At 46.4% G+C, this 27869-nt stretch overlaps 1 long non-coding RNA gene across 1 annotated transcript; it reads right to left on the reverse strand.

Moving 5' to 3' along the window:
• Nucleotides 1–663: 663 nt before the first annotated feature.
• On the reverse strand, nt 664–27868 carry LOC310697641. Its single transcript, XR_014521128.1, has 3 exons — nt 27381–27868; nt 24720–25183; nt 664–1165 (listed from the first exon to the last, which is right to left on the reverse strand). It is a non-coding gene; the product is annotated as an uncharacterized lncRNA (long non-coding RNA).
• Between the last annotated feature and the right edge of the window lies 1 nt (nt 27869).

Below are 27869 nucleotides of genomic sequence, written 5' to 3' on the forward strand. Positions count from 1 at the left end.
CCCGAGCGGTACCTGGTACGAACATTACTCATGGCCGAGTGATGTACTGATGTGCAGAACTCTTGATCCACAGCCATCCGGAGGAATATTCCTCGTGTACGAATCAGTGGTGAGAACTAGGACTTTGCACCACAGAAGGATGGCTGTGTTGTGCAGTGGTTAGAGTAGGGTGGCAGGGAATCTTTGTGGGAATGTTCAGGTGGCAGAAGAGAAGAAGAGTTTGGATTTGATATCCCGCCTTTCACTCCCTTTAAGGAGTCTCAAAGCGGCTAACATTCTCCTTTCCCTTCCTCCCCCACAACAAACACTCTGTGAGGTGAGTGGGGCTGAGAGACTTCAGAGAAGTGTGACTGGCCCAAGGTCACCCAGCAGCTGCATGTGGAGGAGCGGAGATGCGAACCCGGTTCACCAAATTACGAGACTACCACTCTTAACCACTACACCACACAAGCTCTCAAGGATATCTTGTTTATTAATATCCTTCCTAACTTGCGCTAGCAAGTTCTTTTTTCGTGGCAGAGTTACATTCCCCCTTCTTACATGCCTAGCAGATAGCTGGTTGCAGGCTCATGTGAGCGTCTCGCTATTATACAATTCACTCTGTCTCAGACTGAATTGTACGTTCCTGGTAAGTTCCCTTGAATCCCTCTTAAAAGTATAAAGATGCCACAATCTTGTTCAAAGTCAATAGAATAAGTTTACTCACATCAGTTCACAGTTGGATTCCTGAAGGCAGGCAAAAGGGAAAGGGACCCCTGACCATTAGGTCCAGTCGCGGACAACTCTGGGGTTGCGGCACTCATCTCACTTTACTGGCCGAGGGAGCCGGCGTACAGCTTCCGGGTCATGTGGCCAGCATGACTTAAGCCGCTTCTGGCAAACCAGAGCAGCGCATGGAAAGGCCATTGACCTTCCCGCCAGAGCGGTACCTATTTATCTACTTGCACTTTGACCTGCTTTCAAACTGCTAGGTTGGCAGCTGAGAGCTAGCAGAGCAGTCCTAGCTTAAAGCTGGTCAAACGAAGAAGGAAGTCAAAAAGAGAGAGGTGTGCTGCGTGACTCGTCCTTTTGTTACCTGGACAGGTGAGGTCACGCCCACCTTCTGTCACATGCAAAAGGAAGGATGCTCCAGCCAGGAGGAACAGGAAGTTTCGACTGGCTGGACCTGACATTCCCTCGCATGTCTTCTCTAACATTATAAGGAATGTTGTACTCTCGTGGATCACATCTCACCATCTTTGCCACGTTCCCTTCTGGGGCCACAATCCAAAGAGGAAAGTGGATGGAGTAATTCATGTAAATATTACCTTTATTTACCAATATTACCAATATCAGTGCTGACGGTGCAAGGAGAAGACCTGGCAGGCAAGTAATCAGCTAGATGCACCAAGAAAATAGCTGGATCAGGCCAGAGATGTATCTGATCCATCATTCTGTCCTCACAGTGGTTGACCAGATCCCTGTGGGAAGTCTACGAGCTGGAGATCAGCAATTCATAGAAACCGGGATGATGCTCCTCACTGATGGCCTGACTGGGAAAGATGGAGGGCACAAGGAGAAGGGGACGACGGAGGACGAGATGGTGGGACAGTGTTCTCGAAGCTACCAGCATGAGTCTGACCAAACTGCGGGAGGCAGTGGAAGACAGGAGGGCCTGGCGTGCTCTGGTCCAGGGGGTCACAAAGAGGCCGACACGACTCAACAACAACAAGAATCATATATCTTAAATGAAAATACGAAAATGTTCTTATACGCAACCACGGCAGCAAGAATATTAATTGCCCAAAACTGGAGAAAAAGTGATGTAGTACCAACTAAAGGAAGTAAGCCACGTCCTTTGGTTTCAATGGGCCTACTCTGGGTAGGATAAACGCCGGCTGCAACACTGAGCTTGCAACTGGCTAGAACAGCAGGGTTCGCTGCGAGACTTCAGCTCCCAGACACCCAAATGAGATTTGATGTCTGGAAACGAGGTCCATTTTCTGCTGCCAGCCCTGAAAGGCTACCCAAACTGGACTTTCTGGGGGTCAGCCAGCGCGTTCTCCCTCCCTGCTCGATTTCCACTGGACGTCCACCGCGAGCCGGAGGAAAACGTCGATAGAGACAAAGCAAGGTTATTAATTTTTCAGAAAAGAAAATGCATTATACATTTTCGGGAGAAATATTGATAAAGGCACTCAATTGCTTGCCTGCTCCTTCCTCAGTTCCCCTCCCCCCCTCTGTCCATCTCCATCTTGCTTCTCCGTCCTCCCAGAGGTTTCTTTTGTAATCTGCTTAATGCCATAACTCTGCCCTGATCGTGGCTTTTTAAAAACAAACAACAGCTTCTGCAGTCGGACCGCAAGGCAAATGTTTTCCTCTCCTCCCCAGCCAAAAAAAGGAACAAACGAACAACCATCTCCATTTGCCCTGATTTGGGAGAGCGTCCCAGACACTCCAAGTGTCTCTGTTTTCCAGGGACAGACCCAGATTTACAGAAGCTGCCCAGGTTTCTGATTTGATCCAGGAATATCCCATTTTTCCTTAAAAGGTAAAGGGACCCCTGACCATTAAGTCCAGTCGTGACTGACTCTGGGGTTGCAGTGCTCATCTCGCTTTACTGGCCGAGGGAGCCGGCGTACAGCTTCCAGGTCATGTGGCCAGCAGGACTAAGCCGCTTCTGGCGAACCAGAGCAGCGCACGGAAACGCCGTTTACCTTCCCGCCAGAGCGGTACCTATTTATCTACTTGCACTTTGACGTGCTTTTGAACTGCTAGGTTGGCAGGAGCAGGGCCGAGCAACGGGAGCTCACCCCGTCATGGGGATTTGAACCGCCAACCTTCTGATCGGCAAGTCCTAGACTCTGTGGTTTAACCCACAGCGCCACCCGCATCCCTAGGTCGTGGAATAGGACGTCCCTATTTCCATGGGAGAAACGTTGGAGGGGATGGAATAGGATGTCTCTATTTTCACAGGAGAAATGTTGGAGGGGATGGAATAGGACGTCCCTATTTTCACAGGAGAAACTTTGGAGAGGATGGAGTTATCCAACCTTGAACCAACCTTTAGAAAACATCTGAAGACAGCTCTGTATAGGGAAGCTTTTTAATGTTTCATGTTATATATGTTATATATGTTGGAAGCTGCCAAGAGTGGCTGGGGCAATCTAGTCAGATGGGTGGGGAGGAGGAGGAGGAGGAGGAAGAAGAAGAAGAAGAGGAGGAGGAGGAGGAGGAGGAAGAAGAAGAAGAAGAGGAAGAAGAAGAATGTCCCTATTTCTATCAGTGAAATGTTGAAGAGTATGGAGTTCTACACAGAGTCCTACACTGAAGGCCATGGGTAGGCAAACTAAGGCCCGGGGGCCGGATCCTGCCCAATTGCCTTCTCAATCCAGCCCATGGATGGTCTGGGAATCAGCGTGTTTTTACATGAGTAGAATGTGTCCTTTTATTTAAAACGCATCTCTGGGTTATTTGTGGGGCATAGGAATTCGTTCATTCCCCCCCCCCCAAAAAAAATATAGTCCAACCCCCACAAGGTCTGAGGGACAGTGGACCGGCCCCCTGCTGAAAAGGTTTGCTGACCCCTGGACTAGACCATGTGAAAAAGGAACATAATATTTCAGCTGCAGTTAATTCATTTTCAGCTTTGTATCCTTATTATCATATTTAAAAAGCATCTCGGCATTCTGTCGTTACGCCCGTAACCTAGGTTTAAGGTGCCTTTTAGCTCCTAACTTGCATATTCCACTGCCTCCCACAGTTTGGTCAAACTCATGCTGGTAGCTTCGAGAACACTGTCCCACCATCTCGTCCTCCGTCGTCCCCTTCACCTTGTGCCCTCCATCTTTCCCAACATCAAGGTCTTTTCCCGGGAGTCTTCTCTTCTCATGAGGTGGCCAAAGTCTTGAAGCCTCAGCTTCAGGATCTGTCCTTCCAGTGAGCACTCAGGGCTGATTTCCTTCCGAATGGAGAGGTTTGATCTTCTTGCAGTCCATGAGACTCTCAAGAGTCTCCTCCAGCACCAGAATTCAAAAGCATCCATTCTTCGGCAATCAGCCTTCTTGATGGTCCATCTCTCACTTCCACTAGCCTAGGATAGCCGTCTTCAAATATCTCAAGAGCTGTCCCATGGAAGATGGAGTGAGCTTGTTTCCTCCTGCCTCAGAGGGTAGAGTCTGAACCAACAGACTCCCTCAACAGGCCCTGATCCAGCAGACTTTTCTCACATTCTTATGGTTTTGTGACATCCTGCACCGTGCAGAATCACAGCAAATAATTGCTCCCCTTTCTGATTCTGGCCATTAGGGTACCCAAGCCGTTATTGTGGCAGTGATGACGAATCGAGAAAGGGGATAGGTTTGTTTGTGTGTGAGAGCTCAAATGCAGAAGAGGGAGAAGCTGTTGAGATGGTCTCTTTAAGCCATCGGTTGTTGACAAGACTATTCTAATCCCATCGAAGCTCTAAGTGATAGATGGATGTTGTCGTTCTCAATCTCACACTATAGCGTGCATTGATTTCTCTCTCCCTCCCTCCCTCCCTTCTCCACAGACGGATCTCAAAGGTAACCTTTCTCTGAAAGCGATAGATGTTCTCTTCCATATCTTCCAGGTGGCCCGGGAAAAACCCGTGGCTAGCTCAACTGATCAGGGCGCTGTAGCCAACATTAATCGTACAACACGAGTAGACCCGTTATATGAGCATCACTAACTAGATGCCAATGGTTCCATAGTGGAGAAACACAATAAAACATTAGACATTAAAAACCACAACATTTGGTGGTTGGCTGGCTGCCCCAGCCATTCTGGGCGGCTCCCAACAGAATATTAAAAACACAATAAAACATCAGACGTTAAAATCTTCCCTAAACAGGGCTGCTTTCAGATGTCTTCTAAAAGTCAGATCGTTGTTTATTGCCTTGTCCACAGGGCGGGCGCCACCACCGAGAAGGCCCTCTGCCTGGTTCCCTGCAACCTCACTTCTCACAGGGAGGGAACCGCCAGAAGGCCCTCAGGGCTGGACCTCAGTGTCCAGGCTGGACGATGGGGGTGGAGACGGTCCTTCAGGTCTACTGGGCCGTTTAGGGCTTTGAAGGTCACCACCAATATTTTGAATTGTGCCTGGAAATGTACTGGGAGCTGATGTAGATTCTTTAGGACCTGTGTTATAAATGCAATAAATAAATATTTTAGTTCCATTCATGGTTTCCCATTAGGACATCTGGTTGGCCACTGGGAAAACAGGAAGGAAACTAGACTTATCCTTCAAAATTCAAGGTGGTCTACATGGTTTTATACCCTCACCCCTAATTCTACCTTCACAACAACCCTGTGAGGCAGATTAGGCTGAGAGGCAGCGATTGACCCCCAAGACCTCACCTAGTGAACTTCATGTCTGAATTTGAACCCAAGTCTTCCCTGCCCAACATTTTGTGGGAACAAATTCCCGTTGTTTGACTCTGCGTTGTGTGAGCAAGGCCTGTCCTGCTTCCTTCTGACATTCAGGGTTGTTGGAAGTCCCTGAGGTCTAGCATGATGAGAAACCCTCCCTTTCCTTTCCCTCCCCCTCCCCAGCCACAACCAGAGATGGATGATATTGACAGGCTGGTCTCCATCTCTCTGTCAATTCCACTGTTGACATCATTAAAGCTAGCAGTGGATCTCAATTTAACGTGTTAGCTAACAGATTATTTAATTAGTTTTCGATACTAAGGAAAAGACGACCGAAAGGATTTATGAAAGAAAGAAAGAAAGAAAGAAAGAGGGAGAAAGAAGGAAGGAAGGAAGGAAGGAAGGAAGGAAGGAAGGAAGGAAGGAAGGAAGGAAGGAAGGAAGGAAGGAAGTTGTGATTTTCAAAAGCATCAGGAATCCTGGGCTTGTGGAACTCACAGTCTGATCTTCACGTAACCAGTTGATGAATGATCATAGACTTTACCTGCATGCAGCCCAAGAATGTAAAGCAAAGAATTATGGGAACTGTCGTATGTAGTAGATTTCAGAAATTGTAGTTCTTTGAGGAGTAAACTGCAGTTCTTGGGATACTCTCTTTCTGGGAGCACTGTGTGCGCGCTTTAAATGTGCTTTAAATTGAGGGTGTGTGTGTACATGGAATCTGTGTCCTAAGAGCAGTTAAACTACTGGAATTTGCTCCCGCAAGGTATTGTAATGGTCATCAATTTTGTCAAGTACATGGAACCACCAGGACTAGGATCCAGGTATGTTGAGCCTGGTTGAGAGCGGGAGGAGACAGGATAGCCTAGGACGTTGTTGTTGTTTAGTCGTTTGGTCGTGTCCGACTCTTTGTGACCTCATGGACCAGAGCACGCCAGACTCTCCTGTCTTCCACTGCCTCCCGCAGTTTGGTCAAACTCATGCTGGTAGCTTCGAGAACACTGTCCCACCATCTCGTCATCCGTCGTCCCCTTCTCCTTGTGCCCTCCATCTTTCCCAACATCAGGGTCTTTTCCAGGGAGTCTTCTCTTCTCATGAGGTGGCCAAAATATTGGAGCCTCAGCTTCAGGATCTGTCCTTCCAGTGAGCACTCAGGGCTGATTTCCTTCCGAATGGAGAGGTTTGATCTTCTTGCAGTCCATGGGACTCTCAAGAGTCTCCTCCAGCACCAGAATTCAAAAGCATCCATTCTTCGGCAATCAGCCTTCTTGATGGTCCATCTCTCACTTCCACTAGCCTAGGATAGCCGTCTTCAAATATCTCAAGAGCTGTCCCATGGAAGATGGAGTGAGCTTGTTTCCTCCTGCCTCAGAGGGTAGAGTCTGAACCAACAGCTTTGAGTTGCAAGAAAGGAAGAACGTTCTGCTGCTGAGAGCTGCTCAACAATGGAACAGACTCCCTCAAGAGCTGGGGGACTTCTCCTTCCTTGAAGGTTTTTCAGCAGAGGTTGGATGGTCATCTGTCATGGATGCTTTAGCTGAGATGCTTGCATTCCAGCAGGGTTGGACTTGTGGGATGTGATACATAAGTAGCAGTCAAGTACAACATTCCTTGTTTTCCTAGAGTGGACATGCAATGGAATGTCTGGTTCAGCCAGTTGAAAACTTCCTGTTTCCTCCTGGCTAGGACATCCTTCCTTTGCATGGGACTAGAGGTGGGTGTGATCTTACCTGTTCAGGTAAGAATAGGACAAGGCACGCAACTAACTCTCTCTCTCTCTCTCTCTCTCTCTCTCTCTCTCTCTCTGACTTCCTCCACCGTTGGAACAGCAGCTTTTTAGCTAGGGATTCAAGCCAACAGAGGACACTTGGACTATCTCCATATGGGAGAGATCCACATGTATATAAAGGTAAAGGTAAAGGTACTCCTGCCCATACGGGCCAGTCGTGACCGACTCTAGGGTTGCGCACTCATCTCACTCAAGAGGCTGGGAGCTGGTGCCGTCCGAAGACACTTCTGGGTCACGTGGCCAGTGTGACGAAGCTGCAACTGGCGAGCCAGCACCAGTGCCACACACGGGAACGCCGCTTACCTTCCCGCTATAAAGCGGTACCTATTTATCTACTTGCACTTAGGGGTGCTTTCGAACTGCTAGGTGGGCAGGAGCTGGGACCGAACGACGGGAGCTCACCCCGCCGCGGGGATTCGAACCGCTGACCTTACGATCAGCAAATCCTAGGCACTGAGGTTTTACCCACAGCGCCACCCGCGTCCCTGTCCACATGTATATACTTTGTATCTAAGTCTGACTTTAGGGATCCAACTGTGAACTGATGATGATGTGAGTAAACTACTTATATACTTTACACAAGATTATGGCGTGTTTATTCTTTTCAGAGGGATGTAAAGGAACTTGGGACAGGGGTGGCACTTGGGACGGAGGTGGTGCTGTGGTCTAAACCACTGAGCCTCTGGACTTGCCGATCAGATGGTTGGCGGTTCAAATCCCTGCGACGGGGTGAGCTCCCATTGCTCCGTCCCAGCTCCTGCCAACCTAGCAGTTCGAAAGCACGGCAAAGTGCAAGTAGATAAATAGGTACTGCTCTGGCGGGAAGATAAACGGCGATTCTGTGCGCTGCTCTGGTTTCGCCAGAAGTGGCTTAGTCATGCTGGCCACATGACCCGGAAAAACTGTCTGAGGACAAACATCAGCTCCCTCGGTCTGTAAAGCTAGATGAGCGCCACAACCCCAGAGTCGTACACGACTGGACTTAACTGTCAGGGGTCCTTTACCTTTTTTTAAAGGGAACTTACCAGGAATCTAATACTGAGAGGCTTATGCAAGCCTGCAACCAGCTGTTCCATAACGCTATGTGAAGAAGTGCTTTCTGTTTTGTGCCCTGAATATTCCAACATTTAACTTTAATTGCAATTATTATTCATTGTGTCAATATGAATTAATTAATTAGAATTAAGAAGAAGTTGTACCCAAAGCAGCCTTACTCAGAGAAGGGGCATCGGAATGAATGATCCTAGTGGAAACAAGAGGAACTACCAATAAAGGAAGAATGGCAATTGAAGCTAACGGAATATGCGAAAATGGCCAAAATGACGGGAAGAATCTGAAAACATCGGGACCATAAGTTCATCAAGTACTGGACCAAATTTGTAAATTATTTGAAAGACAATTGTAGTCAATCAAATACATTGATACGATTGCAAGAAGCTTTGTAAGGAAAGGTGCAAAAACCACTGCAGATAAGAATAGGAATGTATGATGTTTTTTATTTTATTTTAAGGCAATGGTTAAATAGTGAAAATGCAGAAATTTGAAATGAAAGATAGAAAATCATAAGGAAGGTTTGAAGGAAGTCAGGGCCCTGAAGAGCCAAAATGTGTAATATAAGAGGAGATATGCCAATGGAAAGTATTATTGTAAAACTAATAAAAACGATATGATAGCCATGTTCAAATATATAAAAGGATGTCACATAGAGGAGGGAGAAAGGTTGTTTTCTGCTGCTCCAGAGAAGCGGACACGGAGCAATGGATCCAAACTACAAGAAAGAAGATTCCCCCTAAACATTAGGAAGAACTTCCTGACAGTAAGAGCTGTTCGACAGTGGAATTTGCTGCCCAGGAGTGTGGTGGAGTCTCCTACTTTGGAGGTCTTTAAGCAGAGGCTTGACAACCATATGTCAGGAGTGCTCTGATGGTGTTTCCTGCTTGGCAGGGGGTTGGACTCGATGGCCCTTGTGGTCTCTTCCAACTCTAGGATTCTATGATTCTATGATATGAGGGAAAAAGGAATGAATGAACCTAACTTCAGTGGGTCTACTCTGAGTAGGGCAAAATTTTAGGGGCCACCCATCAGACCAAACCCATTGAAACTGAGACCATTAGAGAAGTCCGTTCATCCCAATGGGTCTACTCTGAGCAGGACTTATACGACGCCAGTTATTGTTGCTCTCGATAATGCAACAAGAAGCAACCTCTATTAGTATAAAGCCCACGTTCTTTAACATTCCTCCTGCCGTTCTCCATTCCCCTACACGCAAAAAAAGAGTAGCGTAGGCAACAGAAGCCGCTTGTTTCACACACACAGCCAAAAGATGCGCGTTTGGGCATCATCCGTTAGAGAGAGGCAGGCAGAAGAGGAAGAGAGGAAAGGAAGGAGGCGGTTTGCAAGTTCAGGGACGCTGTGTTGCAGAGAAACTTCGAGTGTGCACTTTTTTACGCGTGGGCGCGTGGATAAATCGAGGCGCGCGCGCCCGCGCTCTGCTTCAAAAAGCGTCGTTTGTGATACCTTGTCTGAGAAGCAAAACTGAAACCAGGGCACTGTTGAAAGGATATTGCATTCTCCTCCCCCCACCTTTCTTTCTCTCTTATTCTTTTTTTTTAATTGCAAAGATTTTTTTTTATCTGCAAGCACAAGGTTGAAACCAACAGGCCGATTTCCTCCAGAATATTCCCATCGAAACCAACAAGGATGCTCCCGGTCAACTGCCCAACAACTTCAATTTAAGAAGGCGGGACGCGCGAACACCTCCCCATATTAGGGGTCTTTCTGCTGTTAAAAGAATAATTTAAAAAGTTTTTTTTTAAAAGAACCAAGGAAGTTAAGCCACATACACACATAAACACACGTCATAAACCCCACCGATTGATTCTTTCCTTGGTTTTTGCTGCAGTGGGGCTGGGTGCGCGCGCGCTCACCAGGCTTGCTAAGCGACGGGAAGGGGATCGATGCGGATCGATGCGGAGCCCGATCGATTAAACTCCCATTCCGATCAATTTGGCGCAGGATCTTGCCTGTTCGGGAGGAAATTTACCAGCCCCTTGTCTGTTTCACGCAGAGAGGGGGAGAGATTTTTTCCCCCTCTCCTCTCTCTCTCTCTCTCTCTCTCTCTCTCTCTCTCTCTCTCTCTCTCTCTCTCTCTCTCTTTTAAAAAAGAGCGAAGCGATGCAGCCCCCCCCGCCCCCCAGTGAAATCTGCAAGGCCTTGTCAGTTTCGCTAAGACTGCGCGCGCGCGGTTTATTATTATTATTACTATTATTATAAATACTAACAGTTAAATCATCAAGCCAGATTGAGAATCTTAAACCGGAGGAACAGCAGGGCCCTAATACTCTGGTGGAACTGGGTGGAAATTATTTTTTTGTTTGTATAATTGTAGGTGTGAGAGAGAGAGAAAAGAAAGAAAGAAAGAAAGAAAGAAAGAAAGAAAGAAAGAAAGAAAGAAAGAAAGAAAGAAAGCGCTACCTTTTAACTCTATGGGTCCTCTAAACTTAAGCCCTCTATCCGCACTGAACAGCCAAGTGGGGAAAATAATGGCTAATATTGCGGTTCAAAAAAATAAATAAATTGTGGTTCAAATGTTTCCGGGGAAAGCAGACTGGTGAGGTGGGAGACGAAGAAATAAAATCAATGCCGCAGTAAAATTGATAGTGAGGTTGCAGAAATCCCGTTTTTCTTTTTTTCTGTTTGCAGATGGATAATTTTTAAGAAATGGTGGGGTGTGTTATGTTTGTGTGTGTGTGTGTGTGGCGTCTCGGACGGTTGTTACTTCCCTCTGAGTGCGCCAGCAGCCCTTTCCAGATTGTAGGGAAGCGATCGATGGGTCGTGTTTTGGGGGTGGTGGCTGCTGTTTTTAGATTACTTGCACTGCACAAGGGGGCGCGGGGGGGGGGAGAGGAAACGACAGCTAATTCCTGAGCCTATCAAGTTCCGGCCCCCAGAGGCTCTCTTAAACCTCTTCTCTCCCCAAACCTCAAGTTTTTCTGGGCTAGCGCAGAACGTTGAATAAAGTGATGCTCAGAAATCTAGCCTGGCTTGCCCTGAAGTTTGTGCGCGCGCACGAGGTTTGGAAGAGGGGAATTTGTGCAGCTGGGAGGCGGCGGGGTGTGTGTGTGTGTGTGGAATAATCTGCAAGATCGCCAAGCCTGAAAGGTTTCTTTGGACTTTGGTTTCTAACTGCACAAAGTACAAAAGGAAAATGATGTAAGGGCGCCTTTGGCGAGGTAATGATTGACAGCGCACTCAACTCCCAGCCAGGTCTTTCTTAAGTTTGCACAGGAGTAAACCGTGTTGGGTTGAATGGGGACTTACCTCCTAGATAAATGGGGTTTTGGGGGGGGGGTTACAGCCCGATTTAGCTGGAGGGAGGGGACAGAAAGGGGCGTTTAGAGAGAACGGAAGAGGAGGCAGCGAGGTCTGCTACTCCAGAGGGAAGGAACGTGTGTGTGATCCGATTCAAGGCGCGTTTACTCTGAAGTCAGTCCAATCCGGTTTCAATCCGGTTTTCCTCTGGGCTGTTGGCGAAGCCGCGCAGAGGGATTTACAGCCTCGCTTTTAAAATCTGCTTTCTGGTGGCAAAGATACATGTCGCGCTTTTAAAAATAAATTTGGGGGAGATAGCTAAAACAGATGGGGGTTGAGGGTTGCTTAAGAAGCCGTCAGCGCGCATCGGAAGCACCTTTTCCCGGAAATTGAAAAAAGAAGGCAAAATATACAATATATACACACATACGCGCCCCGGTTCCTTGTTACCAAATTTCCCTTTTAAAAAAAATTAAGTTTTGACCGGAGAGGGGATCTGAAAGGAAAAAGCGAATCAGAGAGAAAGAGATAGAAGGAGAAGTAATTTTGGGGCGTGCCATCATCATCATCATATTATTCCAACTAAATAATAAAATAAAGTTAGTGGGCCTAAGTCAGGCATGCCCATCAATTCCAATGGGTCTACTCTATTCTGTTGCTCAACAACAAGCCACTGGTATTATTATGGGCTGCGTGAAGCCAGCTAAATCATGGGCCGTATTCAAATACGCTCATCATTATTGTTGTATTCTAGAGTATGCCTGATTTTTGGCCTGGCTTATTTGTGGTTCTTTTTTCTTTTTTTTAGTTGGTTGTAGAAGGATATTTTTAGACCTACTGATTTGTTGTGGGGGGCGGGGGGGGACTTAAACACTTTTAGAACTTCTCGTGGTTTGATTGCTTTGGACATTTTTTTAAATATAGCATCTTGGCTTTCCCAACTTGTTGGACAAGCCGGTTCCAGACTTGTTGTCGCCCTGCGAAAATAGAGGAGTATATTAAAATAGTCTTATGCATATCCGTTGCTTTCAATGGGGATTTTAGCCGGAAGCCCCTTGTCCTCGGCAAACCGTGCAAATTTAGACCCGTCTAGTCACAGAAGTAAGTTGGACAGGGGCTTACTCTCGAGGAAACGTGTGTGTGATGGGATGGCAACTTGAACCGTCCCATTTGCAACCCCCGGATCATAATGAATAATAAAAAGACGAATCCTTGTTGTTCCTGAAGCGGGAAAAATATGTTCCGAGAGGGTACCTTTTGATCTACACACACCTGCATTTATATAAAACGGATCATCTATCCGTAAAAAAATCGCCGCTCGCAAGACTTAAGAGTTTTCCCAGAGCGAAGCAAGACTATAGGAAAGATTTATCCAGGGGCCAGGACAGAACGATTTATTTTATTTTATTTTATTTTATTTTATTTTATTTTATTTTATTTTATTTTATTTTAGACTAGTCCCCGCCCCCACCCGCAAAAACAACCCCCAACATCAATGGATCGTCATTCCAAGGTCTGGGGTTTTAAAACGGAGGGACGGAATTGCCCTCGCAGGATCAGTCAAGGCCAGATCGCAGATTCCCAGCGCAGGAGGGATCTCTTTTTCCTCCGCGCACCCTCACCCCGCCGCCGCTTCCTTCCTAAACCTTAGGCCGACTCGCCTCGCAATCCTTCACCGAGGAGGAGCAAGGAACACAATCACCAGGGAGCAAGGAAAGTCCACTGGAAACAATGGGCTTTACTTCTGAGTAGAATCAACTTGCTCTGTTGCAAAGGCCTGGGATGATTTAAGATCTCCGAGGGCTGAAAAGCTGAAAGGGGAGAGAAAATCAGGGTAACACATACACGAAGTCAGAAACGCAAACATCTCCATAGGCGACTCTATGTGTGTATGTGTTTCTATATATCTGTGCAGATATCTAATTTAAGGGGTGGAACCCCCTCAAAGTGTACCCCAAAATGTTTGCAATTCTCCCGTCCAGACCAGAAATCTGGAGACGGTTATTGGTGTTTGATTAAAGTTCTATATTCACTCCCGGATTAATCAAAGGCGAATTTACTTGGAAGTATAAGTCGCCGGTGTCTTGCAAGGCGCCCGGATTCTGTCGTTAGATAAAAAAATTACTCGCATAGCTAGAGTTTAACACACATTTCCGAGTCGTCCACTCACGACAGAATCACTTCCGAGACATCCTCCCCGCGTTGGTGTGTATTATATGGAAATCTGGGCAATAATGGTAATATATGGAAATATGGAAATTTTGCAACAGCAACGATCGCCCCCAAATCCCCGCGTTGGACAATTAAAAAATACCCAACATTAATGCACGGGGTTTCTTGATTTCTTTTGCAATTTTTTTAAAAAAATATTATTTAATTAGATTACTTTAAACTTTTTGTTTGGGCGCCAGGGCCCCGAGTCTGCGATTGTCACTGGCACGAACATGGAGGGTAGCGTTTCCAAGCGCGACAGTAGTGAAGAGTTATGATATTATTTACACTGAATGGGGGGGAATCAGTCCTTCCTGTCTCCTTAAGGTTTGCTGGAAGACGTCCGGGTATACAGCGCAAGTCTAAGCCGGTCTACTCAGAAGTAAGCCCAACTAATTCAAGGGAGCTTACTCCCAGGTTCAAGGGGGTGTGGGGAGGTAAGGATTGCAAACTTTAGACCATATTTCTTCCCAAGAAGATATAAAATCTTAAATCCACATAGGGTTCCTATAAGATGCCCTTTTAACATGTGAGGAGGAGAATTGGAGACATTGAAATGTTTTTTTCTCCCCACGTTTGAAAACTGGAAGGCCCCTGTCAGGGTCCTACTCGAGTGTAAGCTGAACTTCTGACAATTCTCCCACCCCACCCCCGGACCACTTGAGAACTACAATATAATTTTGCACGTAACAGATTCCAGCCGAACTTAACCCGCTTCCCAATTTGTATACCTGAGAGAAGGGAATTTGCCGTTCTGTTCCCTTTTAAGATGGAATAAGCCGGTACCTGGCTGGTGATTTAGGGAAGGATCCTGTTCAGATTTAAGCAGAGGATTTCTGCTTTAAATGGGGCTTGAAGGCTGCTGTCCTAACTCTCCCCTCTCCCCCGTACCTGGGAGTAAGGCCCGTTGGATTCAACTGGGCTTGCTTCAGAGTAGACACGGTTAACTTTCCCACCGGAAGCGAGCCTGGTGAAACTCAGTGGTAATGAGGGAAGCGTGTCTAGGAGCAAAGGAGCTGCTGGATCGTGTCCCGGCCTTTGCTGTATTCTAAATTAGATAGATTTAATATGAACCGTAGGATCTATTTCTTCATGTACAGGGTTGGCTTTATCTGTAAGGGGCTGGGGAAGCGTTGGAGAAAGAGGGAAGGGTCTCTGCACTCGAGGAGGTTACAGTTTAAGGAAACTGGGCGCCCAATGGCAAAGCTTTCCTGCAGTGTCATGTATCGGGGAATATAGATATATATACCCTGTGCTCGTAGATACATAGAGTGGGTTATGGCTAACTAAGCCCTACTCAGAGTAGGCCTATTTACGTTAATGGGCTTAAATGAGGCTTGCCCTTTAATTTCAAGGCGTCTGGTCTCGGCACGACTAGAGTTACTTGCAAGCACAAATCTCAACACAGGCACCCAAACTTTCTTTCTTTCTTTTATTTTCTCTTTCTTTCTTTCTTTCTTTCTTTCTTTCTTTCTTTCTTTCTTTCTTTCTTTCTTTTACAAAGCAGGGCTTGTTAGGAACAGATCTCCCTTTCCTTCCAAAATATTGTCGAATTTCCAACCTCACCCCCCCACCTCCGCGGTGATCGCAAAACTTCCTAGCTAGACCTTCCTGGACTTTAAGTTTCTCGGTATTTTTGGATGCGCGACAGAAAACCAGGCGCTGCGCGGAGGAGTTTAATATTTATTGCGACCCTCCAAAACGTCACAGGAAGTGCGGAGGGCTTTCGGGTTCTACAGAGTTCTTCCTCAGGCGAGCAGGGAGGAAGGGAGAAGAAAAATAATCTTTAAAAGAAACCAGAGGGAAGAAGCGCAAATAATAATCAGACTGATTGTTGAAGTTATTGAGACCAGTTTAGGGATGGAGAGACAAGGCAGTCTGCGCTCAAGGCCGCAGCAGCGCAACTCCCTCTTGGCGCAACGCTGAGCCTGAGGAACAGCTCTGCCGGAGCTGGAAGCTTGCCACACTTCTGTGGCGGATGAGGGCCCCCCGATAAAAGGCGCTGCCCGACTGTGGGTGATCCTATCGCCGCCACTTGAACTCATTGCGCCAAAGTCCTTACTCTGTGTTCAGATGGAGATGACGAAAGAATTTGTACCCAACATTACTCTTCCTCAGAGAAGACCCGCTGGAATCAAAGAGCATGACCCCTCCCCACTAAGGTTCATTAATTCCAGTGGGTCTACTCAGAATGTAACTGGACGCACGCCACCTGTTTTTCGTATTAATGGCGATGGTAACGATAAACGCTTCGACATCACCTTGCAAGGTTTGTTTAAGTTTAAAAGGATGAATGGCGTTTTCCAGTTTCCAGAAGTCCCAATATGTTGAATTGGGCTTTACTCCAAAGTAAAAGGCTTTTGGTTTTTGTAAGGATTATAGCTTATTTCTCTAGACCCGCCTCTTCCGTGCCAAATGACTTTTGAGTATTAAACTATGGCGCCCGTGCGCAACTTCCAAAAGCAGATCCGTGGTCAGGTTTATTCAGAAGTATCTCGCGTTTAGCCGTATTCAGAGCGGACCCATTAAATAAAAAGAAATTGCTTGCTTGGCTCCGTCAATTTCAATGGACTTACTCTAAGTAGGATTCCCTTTTTATTTATTTTTTTAAAAGGACCTACCCGGCGGTTTTTGGCGCTGCGCGCTAGTGAAGACAGCGAGGCTTACTTTTGAGTAGAGATGCGCAAGATTCCGTCCCTAGTCGCTGAGTGTAAAAAGCGGGGAGGCAGCAGCTCCGTAAACCGATTCCCTAAGCGTGGTTTCCCCTGAAGTAAACCTCGCTGCGCTCCGCGCGTTTTGCTCCGGCTGAAGCGCTTCTCGGATTGCAGCCTTGCCGAGTTAGCAGATCTGTACGGTTCTCCTTTGCAAAAAGTTGTTTATTATTATTATTATTATTATTATTATTATTATTTATTTTAAAAAGTCAGTCTCGCTGAATCCAAATCAATCTACTCGGAGTAGGACTATCCCATTGCGACCAGTCCTAAGCAAATGTGTTTTTCAGATCTCATCCCCTGAAATGAAGGAAAACAAACCAAGCGGATTGTAGAAGAATCCGAGGAATTTGAAATGCCTATTCTCCAACTATGAATTATTATTTTTGTTGTTTTATTGCTATTACTATTACTAATGTGTTCCTTCAAATATAAACAAATAAAAACTCTGCGATCCTTTTAAAAAAAAATTAAATCACTCCAATATAAATCTCTTGGATACAGCCCGTTCGCTTTTTTCCTTTCTTTCTTTCTTTCTTCATGTGTCCAAAGACTCATTAAAATCAATGGGCGCGCCTGCCTTTGAAGCCCATTGATTTTCAATGGGTCTACTCTGAGTGGGACTTAGCCGGGCGCGGCCCTTTTCTCCCATCCTCCTGTTTAAGCCCTAGAAACGCTGGGAGTCTGAACTAAAAAAATGAGTTTTATTATGCGATGGGTTTTCCTTTCTTTGGGGGTAGGGCGGGGGGGGGGGAAGGAGGGGGGGCGGTCTAGGAAAAGTTTGGAGGAGGGAAGGCAAACGAGGGTCAATTGGACGGGCCGCAGGTTCCCCCGCATCTTGGATCCCTTCAGAAATTCGGCCCCCAAATGCGTCGTCCTTTTTAATATTCCTTAACTACAGGGAACCAGACAGAGGGCCTTCTCGGTAGTGGCGCCCACCCTGTGGAACGCCCTCCCATCAGATGTCAAAGAGATAAATAATTACCTGATATTCAGAAGATATCTTAAGGCAGCCCTGTTCAGGGAAGTTTTTAATATGTAACGCTGTACTGTTTTTAACACTGATTGGGAGCCTCCCAGAGCGGCTGGGGAAACTCAGCCAGATGGGCGGAGTATAAATAATAAATTATTATTATTATTATTATTATTATTATTATTATTATTATTATTATTATGAGAAGCAAAACGAGCATGATCGCTAAGTTAGGTACAGACGCCGGTAAGAAAAGAAGATCGCTCGTCCATGTTAGATATTTTTGTAACACACACACACACACACACACACACACACACACACTCTGATACGTGCCATACTATCCACATGTGCTATGTTATAATGCAGCAAGTTGAATTAATTCAAAGTTAAATCTTCTCTCTCTTCCTTTCTCTCTCTCTCCCTCTTTCTCTCACTGCCCTTTTTTTTCTCTTTCACACTCACACACTTTTTTGGCCAAGGGAGCCCAGATCCCAACGTTTGGGAGAGGAAGGCGGAGAAAGTTAGAGACGGAATGCAAATGGCAATCCCCTTAAGGCAGATGTGGTGTGTGTGAGTGGGAAGAGTTCCTTAGGCCTTCCTCTGAATGGGATTTAAGAGACCCTGGGCACTCTCCTTCCGCCTGCCTCTTCCCGAGCTGGATCCGCCAGCATGCTAATAATAATAATAATAATAATAATAATAATAATAATAATAATAATTTATTATTTATACCCCCGCTCCCCATCTGGCTGGGCTTCCCCAGCCACTCTGGGCGGCTTCCAACAAAATATTAAAATACAGTAATGCATCAAACATTAAAAGCTTCCCTAAACAGGGATGTCTTCAGATGTCTTCTAAAAGTCTGGTAGTTGTTTATTTCCTTGACATCTGACGGGAGGGTGTTCCACAGGGCAGGCGCCACCACCGAGAAGGCCCTCTGCCTGGTTCCCTGTAACCTCACTTCTGGCAGGGAGGGAACCGCCAGAAGGCCCTCGGGAGATGGACCCAGGTGTCCGGGCTGGACGATAGGGGTGGAGATGCTCCTTCAGGTCTACTGGGCCGTTTAGGGCTTTAAATGTCAGCACCAACCCTTTGAATTGTGCTCGGAAACGTCCTGGGAGCCAATGTAGGTATTTCAGGACCGGTGTTATGTGGTCCCGGCGGCCACTCCCAGTCCCCAGTCTGGCTGCCACATTCTGGATTAGTTGTAGTTTCCGGGTCGCCTTCAAAGGTAGCCCCACGGAGAGCGCATGGCAGTAGTCCAAGCGTCTAATCCGGCATGCGGTTCTTGTGGCGCCTCAGTGGGAAACCCGCAAGCAGGACCCGATCCCAAGAGCCTTCTCTCCCTCCCCCACCCACCCCCCACTCCTGCGATTCCCAGCATCTTGGATTGAGAAGCATCGCTGCCTCCCACCGCGGAGAACACGGTTTGCTAGCCAACCCTGGGTTCCGAAGGGAGCGCGTTTGGCCACTTGCTTTCCAAGACAGCTAGTTGCCTTATACCGAAGGTCCACCCAGCGTTGCCGACACGGACTGGCAGCAGCGGCCCTCCAGGGTTCCAGGAAGGGGTTTTCCCCCCGAGGAATGCCGAGAACCGAACCTGGGACGCTGTGCGCAAAGGAGGCGCTCTATCATTGAGCTGCGGCACGTCCTCTAAAAACAGCGCAAGGCGCCAGTCCTCATTGTTCTGTTCAAAAAGGGCAGAGAAACAGGACACAGGAAGCAGGTTTCTACGGAGTCTTGAGCTTCGGTCTATCTCTCTCAGTAGAGCCTGCACTGACTGGAAGCTGCTCTCCAGGTAGGACACTCCCAGTCCTACCTGAAGATGGCAGGAACTGAACCTGGGACCTTGCGTCAGCAACGCCAGAGATGCTCTAACCACTTGGCTTGCCAGCCCACGCCGCCAATATATGAAAATATCCACGTTTGACAAAACAAAAACAAGCAACACCCCCCCCCAAAAAAACCCCACCCAAAGAAATAAACAAAAATAACCTGGAAAGTCGTGTCCTCGGGGGAGAATTTTCGGCGTGATGATCCGAATGTTGATTGTAGGCGCCACGGGGCAGAGACACCTCCTTTAAACCCAGCGGTTTTGAGTGTTATTTTTATTATTAGATTTATATACACCGCCCTTTGTCAAAGGATATCAGGGCGGTTCACGAGATAAAAGCAAGTTTGAAAGTGAAAACAGAAAGGAACTAATAACACGCACCCATGGCCGTAGCCTTGATTTATTTGAGGGGGCACGGTTTTTTTTGGGGGGGGGGAGAACCTAGTTATCTGCGACACAGTTGGTCAGTTAAGTATTTTTTCTTTATTTACTTGATTTGGAGGGGGGGCAACTGCCTCCCTCCGCCACCGCCCCCCAGCCTAACTTAGTTCCATCGCTTTCCATAGGTCGGGTTTGGTGGAACGCAATTCCACTTTATTTCTGGAGAGATGAGAAGGAACCCGAACTTAGTTCTTTTAGGGATTTTCTAGGGGTGGTTGGTTGTCGACTGCCAACCCGCCCCCTCCCCACCCCCAAGAAAGGAAGACCTAGGTAAATTAAATTAAGACTTTGAATTAATTCATTTATATGCCGCGTATCTGACAAAATGCCTTCTTGGTGTTCCGGGCATCAGGGTTCTGAACATATAGAAATATTATCGCGATTGCAAGGTCTTCGGGGCAGAGCTCTGTGTGTGTGTGTGTGTGTGTGTGTGTGTGTGTGTCAAAAAGTATACTAGGCAGACAGCGTAACAGTAAAGAACCACCAACATTTTATAATAATAATAGCTTGGGAGCCCCTGAATAATACACTCAATTATTATAAAATATAATGCTGATATTGCTATGACTGGCCTGCCTGGGACGCTTCAAACGAAGGAAAGGAAGACGCCGGATCTCTGCCCCGAGGTCTACACAAAAAACGATAACGGTTTTTTGCGCGTGTTTTCAATATATTGCGGATCCTTGGAAGGTGAACATATTACCCCCTTCGCTCTCGTAGCTCATTCCTCGATTCCCTGAAAGCCGAGTCGTTTCTTGGGGAGAAAATATTCCGCACTGAGATCGATGAGGACTGTAAGCGCCGCGAGGGCAGAGACCTTTTCCCCCCTTCTTCTTTAAGCCTGCAGCGCGCGCGCGCGCGCGCCCCCATTCCGAGGGGGGGGGAAAGGAGCATGGGGAAAGTCCCTCGCCCTCACCCCCCACCCCCCAAATGAATTGCCCAAGGTGCGCTTTCTGTTCCACCGCCGACCCCTCCCCAAAATGGAAATCTTTCCTTTATTATCCCCCAGCCAACCAGGGCGCCTCTCCCACCGCCCCACCCACCCACGGAAAGCTGGCTTGCGGTCGCCTCTGGACAACTGCGGGCGAGCCGAGGCGCCAGGAAATATTTTTCCCAGGGTATATCTATCGATTGCCCCAGCAGAGAAAACAAATCTTTATGTGTCGAGGGCTGAAGTGTTTATGATAGATCTGCGGGGAAGGAGGAAGGAGGAGCTGCCGCCCCCCCCCAAAAAACCCAACACACACACACACACACACACACACACACACACACACACACACAAATGAAATTTAAAAGCCCTGGTGTCCTTTTTTTGACACCCCACCTCCTCCCTCCTTCCCTTTGTTTTTTCCTGTTTTCTTTCTTTCCATCCTCCTCACTTTTCTTTCAGTTTCTTTTCTCCTTCCTTCCTTAGCTCTAATATGCTCTCCTAAGGGGTTGTTAGGGACGCGGGTGGCGCTGTGGGTTAAATCACAGAGCCTAGGGCTTGCCGATCGGAAGGTCGGCGGTTCGATTCCCCGCAATGACGGGGTGAGCTCCCATTGCTCAGTCCCTGCTCCTGCCAACCTAGCAGTTTGAAAGCACGTCAAAGTGCAAGTAGATAAATAGGTACCGCTCCGGTGGGAAGGTAAACGGCATTTCCGTGCACTGCTCTGGTTCGCCAGAAGCGGCTTAGTCCTGCTGGCCACATGACCCGGAAGCTGGACGCCGGCTCCCTCGGCCAGTAAAGCGAGATGAACGCCGCAACCCCAGAGTCGTCCGCAACTGGACCTATTGGTTAGGGGTCCCTTTACCTTTACTAAGTTCCCTTATATCCCTCTTAAAAGAATAAACACGCCATAATCTTGTGTAAAGTATATAAAAGAAGTTTACTCACATCATCAATTCACAGTTGGATCCCTGAAGGCAGACTTACAGTGGTACCTCAGGTTACATACACTTCAGGTTACAGACTCCGCTAACCCAGAAATAGTGCTTCAGGTTAAGAACTTTGCTTCAGGATGAGAACAGAAATCGTGCTCTGGCGGCACGGCGTCAGCAGGAGGCCCCATGAGCAAAAGTGGTGCTTCAGGTTAAGAACGGTTTCAAGTTAAGAACGGACCTCCGGAATGAATTAAGTACTTAACCCGAGGTACCACTGTAGTTACAAAGTATATTCATGTGGAACTATCCTATATGGCAGTGGTTTTCAACCTGTGGGTCCCCAGATGTTGTTGGACTACAACTCCCATCATGCTAGCTAGGGGTGATGGGAGTTGTAGTCCAACAACATCTGGGGACCCACAGGTTGAGAACCTCTGTTCTCGATGCTGCTGGGCTCCAATTCTCATCATCCCCAGGAGGAGCCACAACAGCATCTCCTGGGAGCTGTCCCAGGTCCTGAATAACCTTAAAGGTAAAGGTAAAGGGACCCCTGACCATTAGGTCCAGTCGTGGCCAACTCTGGGGTTGCGGCGCTCATCTCGCTTTACTGGCCGAGGGACCCGGCGTACAGCTTCCGGGTCATGTGGCCAGCAGGACTAAGCCGCTTCTGGCGAACCAGAGCAGCACACGGAAACGCCGTTTACCTTCCCGCTGGAGCGGTACCTATTGATCTACTTGCACTTTGACGTGCTTTCGAACTGCTAGGTTGGCAGGAGCAGGGACCGAGCAATGGGAGCCCACCCTGTCACAGGGATTCGAACCGCCAACCTTATGATCGGCAAGTCCTAGGCTCTGTGGTTTAACCCACAGTGCCACCCGCGTCCCTTACCTTGGGTCTAAAACGATGTGAGGAACTCTTGGCCCTCCAAATGTTCTTGAAGTACAACTCGCAACATCCCTCGCTATCGGCTATCCTCTCTACCAGGAGACTCCAACAACATCTGGAGAACCAGTGGCTTCCTCATCCCTATTCTGTTAAGAGGCATTCTCCTCTCTTGAGAGGCCAATGCTTCTTCTAAACTGAGTCATTCTTCTTTCCATCTCTTACATGCAACAGTGAATGCTGCTACTTAGATCAGGGGATGTGGGGAGTGGGACGACCTAGAACCCAGGCATAGGTAAACTCGGCCCTCCAGATGTTTTGGGACTACAATTCCCATCATCCCTGACCACTGGCCCTGTTAGCTAGGGATCGTGGGAGTTGTAGTCCCAAAACATATGGAGGGCCGAGTTTGCCTATGCCTGCTATAACCCAATGGATGTAATAACAACAACAACAACAACAACAACAACAACAACAATAATAATAATAATATCTTTATTATTTATTATGGACTCCAATTCCCATAATCCCTGACTACTGGCTCCGCTCGCTTCTGGGATTACTGGGGCTACATATCTGAAGAACCACAGCTTCTTCAATGGTGTTCTAGGTCTTGGGTTGCATTTACATTATATGAAAAGCAGACACACTGAAATTCATTGGCAGTTAGTCTTGTCCATTCGGGTCGGTCTGGAGTAGGATTAACGTTGGACCTTTTTTTGGTAAATTTATTTATTTGGGTTTTTTCAAATTAAAATTTTACAATAGCATATCAACATACAATATAGAAACAAGATTCCACAGATTCTCCTGGCCTTCCATTCTCCTAATCATTTCCTCCTGCATCTTTTATAATAATCAAAATCTTTTGCATCTCCATTACGTCCAAAATCCACCGTTGAATTACAAGTGTTATTCCACTAACGCTTTTAACTGTTTTACAATGGTTTTTAAGATGCTATAAATTTCCCCCATTCCTTATTAAAATTTTGGCCTTCCTGATTTCTGATTCTTCTGGTCATTTTTGCCATTTCAGCACAATCCATCAACTTGATCTGCCATTCTTCTCTGGTCGGGACTTTTTCTTCTTTCCATCTCTGGGCTGTTGTCTTTGTCCATGGAGTTTTCTTGGCAGGGAAACTGGAGTGGCTTGCCGGTTCCTCCTCCAGGTGGAACCAGAAAGAAGGCTGATTGCCGAAGAATTGATGCTTTTGAATTATGGTGCTGGAGGAGACTCTTGAGAGTCCCATGGACTGCAAGAAGATCAAACCTCTCCATTCTTAGGGAAATCAGCCCTGATATCTGGAGACGGCTATTATATCTCCTCTCAGTCGCCTCTTTTCCTGGCTAAAAATACCCAGCTCCTTCGACTGTTCCTCATCAGGCTTGGTTTCAAGACCCTTGATCACCTTGGTTGCCCTCCTCTGCACTGTGGAAATGTTCAGGGTGGCAGGAGAGGATATATAGTTTATTAATATCCTTCCTAACTTGCGTCAGCAAGTTCATAGAATCATAGAATCATAGAATCATAGAGTTGGAAGAGACCCCAAGGGCCATCGAGTCCAACCCCCTGCCAAGCAGGAAACACCATCAGAGCACTCCTGACATATGGTTGTCAAGCCTCTGCTTAAAGACCTCCAAAGTAGGAGACTCCACCACACTCCTTGGCAGCAAATTCCACTGTCAAACAGCTCTTACTGTCAGGAAGTTCTTCCTAATGTTTAGGGGGAATCTTCTTTCTTGTAGTTTGGATCCATTGCTCCGTGTCCGCTTCTCTGGAGCAGCAGAAAACAACCTTTCTCCCTCCTCTATGTGACATCCTTTTATATATTTGAGCATGGCTATCATATCACATAGTTCCTTTACTTAGCAGAGTTACATTCCCCTTTTTATATGCACAGCAGATAGCTGGTTGCAGGCTCGTGTGAGTCTCTCGCTATTATACAATTCAGTCTGTCTCGGATTGAATTGTACGTTCCTGGTAAGTTTGCTTGAATCCCTCTTAAAAGAATAAAGACGCCACAATCTTACTCAAAGTCAATAGAAGAAGTTTACTCTCATCAGTTCACAGTTGGATTCCTGAAGGCAGACTTAGTTACAAATATATACATGGGGGTCTACCCCATATGGGGGAATAGTCCCAGTGCCTCTGCTAGCTGAGAGCTAGCAGAGCAGTCCTAGCTAAAAGCAAACGAAGGAGGAAGTCAAAAAGAGAGAGGTGTGCTGTGTGACTCGTCCTTTTGTTACCTGGACAGGTGAGGTCACGTCCACCTTCTATCTCATGCAAAAGGACGGATGCTCCAGCCAGGAAGAAATGGCTGAACCAAGCATTCCCTCGCATGTCTTCTCTAGCATTGCAAGGAATGTTGTACTTGACTGCCTCTCATGGGTCACATCCCACATGCACACCTTACAGCTTGTCAACATCCTTCTTAAATTGTGGTGCCCAGAACTGGACACAGTGTTCCAGGTGTGGTCTTGCCCGATTCAAACGGAGCTATTCCTTTGTTCTTCGTATTCCTCTGTGTGTGAAGAAATGACTCATTCTAAGCAGTAAATCTGGATTTCAGGGAGAAGGGGGTCTATTTGAAGCAGGGTTTAGGTTTGATGAGGCCCTCAGCTACTGAAGGTAATGGGGCCCTTTATATGTCCAGCTGTCCTTTGTCAATAACAAATGGCCACTGTTTTTTGTGTTGAATGTATGCTATAAGGTCACTGATGGACCTAATAGGTATCTAAAGCCATTTGCACGTAACAAAATATGTATTTTATCCAAGTCATTGTTGAACTGAAATGCAATTAAGAAGAAGTATATTAATAGTGAAATACAATTAAGAAGAAGTATATGAATAGTAAAATAATTGTGAAGCTCAAACTGTATGTAGGTTTGTTTTTTATCTTATATTTTGGAAATGTACATCTCCTTTAAATATTTTGGGGGCCCCCAAGAAAGTGGGGCCCTAAGCTATAGCTTATTTAGCTTATACGAAAATCCGACACTGATTCGAAGCCTACATAAACACACACACACAGAGAGCAGACATAATTTTCTAGGTTCGGGGAGGACTTTAAATAAATTAATAAAATATTGTGGGTGTGTGGAGGGAGAGGGGTCACTAAATCGTGCAAAAAGCTAAATGTCCTGCCTTCGATGGTATAAAGATGGACATTGCTAGTGTACAGAAGGTCCTGGCTTCAGGGAACACCCTCCCATCTCCCAGTGGATTATCGGTGGCTGTGGAGAAGCAGAAAGAGTTGACCATACAGTAATATTCATCTGCCACGTGAAACACACTTTCAATTCTACGGAGGATGCGAATTAGCACCTGAGCTCCATCCATTGTTCTTCTACCTTGCTTTTTCTACAAAAGATCTTCCCTGGTGGCTTAAAACAGCCTTTCCTTCTTCCTCCTTCCTTCCTTCCTCCTCCTCCTCGTCCTCCTCCTCCCTTTGCTGCCTTACCACATTTTCTGGCCTTTTGCCTAATGACATTGTATTGATTAGGCTCTAGCAACGGGGTGTCACTGCCCAGTGGAAAGGAGAACAAGCCAGCATAGCTCAATTATATTTTATTAATTACAGAGCGGTTGGGGAGAAGAAAGTCCGGCCAACGTCACGGAGAGAGAGTGGGGGAGGAAGACAGATTGCACCGCGAAGCACCCTCAGCCAGGCCGCTTGGGGGGAAAAACCAAACAGGGCAGGGGGGGACTTCATTTCCCCGGCTTCGAAATACTTTTTTCCTGATTGTGATAATAGTAAGGAGATGATAGCTAGATGATAGCTAGATAGATAGATAGATAGATAGATAGATGATAGATATATAGATGATAGATGATAGATGATAGATGATAGATGATAGATGATAGATGATAGATGATAGATGATAGATGATAGATGATAGATGATAGATGATAGATGATAGATGATGATGATAGATAGAGATAGATAGATAGATAGATGATAGATAGATAGATAGATAGATAGATAGATAGATAGATATAGATAGATGATATATAGATGGATAGATATAGATAGATAGATAGATAGATAGATAGATAGATAGATAGATAGATGATAGATAGATGATAGATAGATAGATAGATAGATAGATAGATAGATAGATGATATACAGTGGTACCTCAGGTTAAGTACTTAATTCGTTCCGGAGGTCCGTACTTAACCTGAAACTGTTCTTAGCCTGAATCACCACTTTAGCTAATGGGGCCTCCCACTACCGCCGCGCCGCTGGAGCATGATTTCTGTTCTCATCCTGAAGCAAAGTTCTTAACTATTTCTGGGTTAGCAGAGTCTGTAACCTGAAGAGAGATAGAGATAGAGATAGAGATAGAGATAGAGATAGAGATAGAGATAGAGATAGAGATAGAGATAGAGATAGAGATAGAGATAGAGATAGAGATAGAGATAGAGATAGAGATAGATAGAGATAGAGATAGATGGAGATGGAGATGGAGATGATGGAGATGGAGATGGAGATGGAGATGGAGATGGAGATGGAGATGGAGATGGATAGATATAGATATATAGATAGATACTGTAGATAGATAGATAGATAGATAGATGATAGATAGATATCACTGTTATGCACACATAGAGAAAAAGAGATGCTATTTTAATTTATTATTCAACACACACGTGGTTTATTGCATTTATAGCCCAGCTTTCCCCCTTCCAAGGAGTTCGAGGTGAGTTCGAGGTGATGAAGGTAGGAGAGGATATATTGTTTATTAATATCCTTCCTAACTTGCACTAGCAAGTTCCTTTATGTAGCAGAGTTACATTCTCCTTTTCACACGAACAGCAGATAGCCGGTTGCAGGCTCGTGTGAGCCTCTTACTATTATACAACGCAATCTGTCTCAGACTGAATTGTGTGTTCCTGGTAAATTCCCTTTAATCCTTCTTAAAAGAATAAAGACACCACAGAACGGCAGTCCAGCAACGTCTGCAGGGACTTGGGTTCCTTACTGTCTTCCAACGATCACCAGTGTCTAAGCAATGAGTCTTCAACTTCAACTTCGTTGGACTGGTCATGTTGTGCGGATGCCTGATTAACGCCTTCCAAAGCAACTACTCTATTCCAAACTTAAAAATGGAAAGCGTAATGCTGGTGGTCAACAAAAGAGGTTCAAAGACTCTCTCAAGGAAAACCTAAAAAACAAAACAGTAGTATAAACACGGACAACTGGGAAACACTGGCCTGCGAGCGCTCCAGTTGGAGAACAGCCTTGACCAAAGGTGTCGTGGGTTTTGAAGATGCTCGAACTCAGGACGAAAGGGAGAAACGTGCTAAGAGGAAAGCACACTTGGCAAACCCTCACCAGGATCAACTCCCACCCGGAAACCAATGTCCCCACTGTGGAAGGATGTGTGGATCCAGACTTGGCCTCCACAGACACTTACAGACTCACTGCTAAAACTGTGTTTATGGAAGACAATCTTACTCGGCTACGAGGG

The sequence above is a fragment of the Podarcis liolepis genome (assembly GCF_965112155.1).
Source record: "Podarcis liolepis genome assembly, chromosome: 18".
In the NCBI taxonomy this organism is placed as follows: domain Eukaryota; kingdom Metazoa; phylum Chordata; class Lepidosauria; order Squamata; family Lacertidae; genus Podarcis; species Podarcis liolepis.